The sequence below is a fragment of the Arachis hypogaea genome, chromosome 19 (genome assembly GCF_003086295.3).
Source record: "Arachis hypogaea cultivar Tifrunner chromosome 19, arahy.Tifrunner.gnm2.J5K5, whole genome shotgun sequence".
Taxonomy (NCBI): Eukaryota; Viridiplantae; Streptophyta; class Magnoliopsida; order Fabales; family Fabaceae; genus Arachis; species Arachis hypogaea.
The window spans coordinates 72223629-72228743 of record NC_092054.1 but is presented as its reverse complement, the minus strand read 5'-3'; the positions used below and the strand labels follow the sequence as shown (position 1 = coordinate 72228743).

Below are 5115 nucleotides of genomic sequence, written 5' to 3'. Positions count from 1 at the left end.
ATGCCTCTTGAGTACTATTGGATGCAGCTTGCAATCCATTCAGACTTTGAGAAATTATATTGACTTGCTGAGTCAATATTTTATTCTGAGCCAATATGGCATTCAGAGTATCAATTTCAAGAACTCCCTTCCTCTGAGGCGTCCCATTACTCACAGGATTCCTTTTAGAAGTGTACATGAACTGGTTATTAGCAACCATGTCAATGAGTTCTTGAGCTTCTGCAGTCGTTTTCTTTAGGTGAATGGATCCACCTGCAGAATGATCCAATGACATCTTTGATAATTCAGACAAACCATCATAGAATATATCCAGGATGGTCCATTCTGAAAGCATGTCAGAAGGACACTTTTTGGTCAGTTGCTTGTATCTCTCCCAAGCTTCATAGAGGGATTTACCTTCTTTCTGTTTGAAGGTTTGAACATCCACTCTAAGCTTGCTAAGCTTTTGAGGAGGAAAGAACTTGGCTAAGAAAGCCGTGACCAGCTTATCCCAAGAGTTCAGGCTATCTTTAGATTGAGAGTCCAACCATATTCTAGCTCTGTCTCTTACAGCAAATGGGAAAAGCATAAGCCTGTAGACCTCGGGATCAACCCCATTGGTCTTAACAGTCTCACAGATTTGCAAGAATTCAGTTAAGAACTGAAGAGGATCTTCCGATGGAAGTCCATGAAACTTGAAACTCTGTTGCATCAGAGAAACTAATTGAGGCTTTAGCTCAAAATTGTTTGCTCCAATGGCAGGGATTGAGATGCTTCTTCCATGTAAATTGGAATTTGGTGCAGTAAAGTCACCAAGCATCTTCCTTGCATTGTTATTATTTTCGGCCATGTCTCCTTCTTTTTTGAAAATTTCTGTCAGATTTTTTCCAGAGAGTTGTGCTTTAGCTTCCCTTAGCTTCCTCTTCAGAGTCCTTTCAAGTTCAGGATCAGCTTCAATAAGAATGTTCTTATCCTTGTTCCTGCTCATATGAAAAAAAAAAGAAAACAGAAAAGAAGAGGAATCCTCTATGTCACAGTATAGAGATTCCTTTATGTGAGTAAAAAAAGAAAAGAAATTTGAACACAGAAAGAGCGAGAGGGTTCGAATTTTTAAGAAGAAGAGAAGTGTTAGTAGATAGATAAATAATTAGAAGGAGGTGAGAGAGAAGAATTTTCGAAAATAATTGAAAAGAAAAGAAAAATATTTTTGTTTTTAATTTAAAATTAAAGTTAAAATTCGAAAATTAAGAAGGGAAAAAAAATTAAATCAAATTAAAATTTAAAACAAATAGTTAATTAAAAAGGAATTTTGAAAAAGAGGAAGGTGATTTTCGAAAATTAAGGAGAGAATTAGTTAGGTAGTTTTGAAAAAGATAAGAATCAAACAAGATAAGATTAATTGAAAAAAAAAGATTTGAAAATCAATTTTGAAAAGATAAGAAGTTAGATAAGAAGTTAGAAAAGATTTTGAAATTGATTTTGAAAAAGATGTGATTGAAAAGATATGATTGAAAATTATTTTGAAAAAGATTTGAAAAGGAAATTAAAAAGATTTGATTTTTGAAATCAAACTTGATTACTTGACAAACAAGAAACTTGAAGATATGATTTTAAAATTTAAAGATTGAACCTTTCTTAATAGGCAAGTAACAAACTTAAAAACTTTTGAATCAATCACATTAATTGTTAATAAAGATTTTGAAATTATGAACAAGATAAGAAGATTTTTGAAAATGAATTTGAAATTTTTGAAAATCATAAAAGAAAAATGAAAAAGATTTAATTTTTGAAAAAGATTTGAAAAAGATAGAATTTTTAAATTGAAAATTTGATTTGACTCATAAGAAACAATTAAATTTTAAAAACTTTTTGAAAAAGTCAACTCAAATTTTCGAAAGTTTATGAGAGAAAAAGGGAAAGATATTTTTTTTTATTTTTGAATTTTAATGATGAGAGAGAAAAACATAAAGTTGATGCAAAACATAAAAATTTTGGATTAAAATAAAAGATGCATGCAAGAACAGTATAAGTGTCAAGATGAACACCAAGAACATTTTGAATGTCAAGATGAACACCAAGAACTTATTTTTGAAAATTTTTAAGAAAAGAAAAACATGCAAGACACCAAACTTAGAAATTTTCAATGTTGAGACATTAATAATTCAAAAATACATATGAGAAACAAGAAAAGACACAAAACAAGAAATTTTAAAGATCAAACAAGAGGATTCATCAAGAACAACTTGAAGATCATGAAGAATGCAATGCATGGATTTTCGAAAAATGCAAGAAAGAGATAAACATGTAATTGACACCAAACTTATGACTTGACACTAGATTCAAGCAAGAAACATCAAATTATTTTTTGTTTTATAATTTTATTAATTTTTTTTTGGATTTTTCGAAAATTAATTGGAAAAAAGAAAAATAAGGATTTCAAAATTTTTAATAGGAATTCCAGGAATCTTGCAATGTTAGTCTAAAGCTCCAGTCCAGGAATTAGACATGGCTTACTAGCCAGCCAAGCTTTTAGTGAAAGCTCCAGTCCAAAACAATAGACATGGCCAATGGCCAGCCAAGCTTCAGCAGATACAAATCAGACATACAACAGCTGATACTTCATTCAACTTGCTTCTGTGCTGATAAGTGGAAGCCTCAGTCCAAAAGAATTAGACATGGCTTTACAGCCAGCCAGGCTTCAACATGTTTCATGAAACTCTAGAATTCATTCTTAAAAATTTTGAAGCCATAGAATAAATTTTTTTTTTTTGAAAAATTTTTGAAAATAAAAGGAATAAAAGTAAAAACTTAAAATTAAAATAAAATTACCTAATCTGAGCAACATGATGAACCGTCAGTTGTCCAAACTCGAACAATCCCCAACAACGGCGCCAAAAACTTGGTGCACGAAATTGTGATCCTTAACAACGGCACCAAAAACTTGGTGCTCGGAACGTAATTCACACACTTTTTCACAACTTCGCACAACTAACCAGCAAGTGCACTAGGTCGTCCATGTAATAAACCTTACGTGAGTAAGGGTCGATCCCACAGAGATTGTCGGCTTGAAGCAAGCTATGGTCACCTTGTAAATCTTAGTCAGGCGGATTCAAATGGTTATAGAGTTTTAATAATTAAAAGACAAATAAAACGTAAAATAAAGATAGAGATACTTATGTAATTCATTGGTGAGAATTTCAGATAAACGTATAGAGATGCTTTCGTTCCCCCTGAACCTCTGCTTTCCTGGTGTCTTCATCCAATCCTTCATACTCCTTTCCATGGCAAGCTTTGTGTAGGGCATCACCATTGTCAATGGCTACTTTCCATTCTCTCTGTCAAAATAGTCCAAGATGCGCTGTCACCGCACGGCTATTCATCTCTCGGTTCTCGATCATACTGGAATAGGATTCATTAATCCTTTTGCGTCTGTCACTACGCCCAGCACTCGCGAGTTTGAAGCTCATCACAGCCATCCCTTCCCGGATCCTACTCGGAATACCACAGACAAGGTTTAGACTTTTCGGATCTCAAGAATGGCCGCCAATAATTCTAGCCTATACCACGAAGATTCTGATCTCACGATCAGAAGGCTAGGAGATACGTATTCAAGCTTGTTTGCATGTAAAACGGAAGTGTTTGTCAGGCACGCGTTCATAAGTGAGAATGATGATGAGCGTCACATAATCATCACATTCATCATGTTCTTGTGTGTGAATGGATATCTTAGAGAAGAAATAGGCTTGAATTGAATAGAAAAACAGTAGTACTTTGCATTAATTCATAAGGAACAGCAGAGCTCCACACCTTAATCTATGGTGTGTAGAAACTCTACCGTTGAAAATACATAAGAACAAGGTCCAGGCATGGCCGAATGGCCAGCCCCCATAAAGGTCTAAGATCACAAAAGACTAATCAAAGATCAGACCCCAAAGACTCTGAATACAATAGTAAAAAGTTCTATTTATACTAAACTAGTTACTAGGGTTACAGAAATGAGTAAATGATGCAGAAATCCATTTTTGGGGCCCACTTGGTGTGTGCTTGGGCTGAGCATTGAAGCTTTCACGTGTAGAGGTCTTCCTTGGAGTTAAACGGCAGTTTGTAACCTGTTTATGGCGTTTAACTCTGCTTTGCAACCTGTTTCTGGCGTTTAACTCCAGAATAAGGCAGAGAGCTGGCGTTGAACGCCAGTTTGCATCATCTAAACTCGGGCAAAGTATGGACTATTATATATTGCTGGAAAGTCCTAGATGTCTACCTTCCAACGCAATTGAGAGTGCGCCATTTGGACTCCTGTAGCTCCCGAAAATCCACTTTGAGTGTAGGTAGGTCAGAATCCAACAGCATCTGCAGTCCTTCTTCAACCTCTGAATCTGATTTTTGCTCAAGTCCCTCAATTTCAGCCAGAAATTACCTAAAATCACAGAATCTGGATGGGTAGGAGAATCCGGATTTTGAGGTTTCTCCTAATCGAGAGTTTTCCTCCATATTAATGTACTTTTTTGCCCGCTCTTATTCCTCGTTTAGAGATGTTGGGTGTTTTTTGGATATAGAGTGGCTGAAGGGTCCTTCTCGTAGGCCATTGATGAGACCCATGATGGCTGCTTCTTTCGGCAAACTTTGTATGTCCAGACATGCTTTGTTGAATCTCTCCATGTAGTTGCGAAGGCTTTCCCGATCTCCTTGCTTAATTCCTAACAGGCTTGGGGCATGCTTGGCTTTGGCTTTTTGGATGGAAAATCTGGCTAGGAACTTCTTGGCGAGGTCATCGAAGCTTGTGATTGACCCTGGCGGCAAACTGTTGAACCACTTTATTGCCGTTTTGGTTAAAGTGGCCGGGAAAGCCTTACAACGGATTGCATCTGAAGCATCCGTAAGATACATCCGACTTCTGAAATTGCTGAGATGATCGCTTTGATCAGACGTACCGTTGTACAGAGTCATATCGGGGGCTTTTAAGTTCTTCGGAACATTAGGCTTCATGATCTCCATTGTGAATAGGTCTTGGTCCTTGTGGGGGCTGTCTTCGTGGCTGAATCGAGTGGTCTTAGTTTTGAGATCAGCTTCGAGCTGCAAGAGCTTTTTCTCCAACTCTCGACGCCGTCTTGTTTCTCTCCGAAGGTCTCGCTCAGC

At 36.3% G+C, this 5115-nt stretch overlaps 1 non-coding gene across 1 annotated transcript; it reads left to right on the top strand.

Annotated features, from left to right (window-relative positions):
- Positions 1-328: 328 nt before the first annotated feature.
- On the top strand, positions 329-436 carry LOC112781317 (small nucleolar RNA R71). The gene has a single exon (XR_003192101.1). It is a non-coding gene; the product is annotated as a small nucleolar RNA R71 (small nucleolar RNA).
- The last annotated feature ends 4679 nt before the right edge of the window (positions 437-5115 follow it).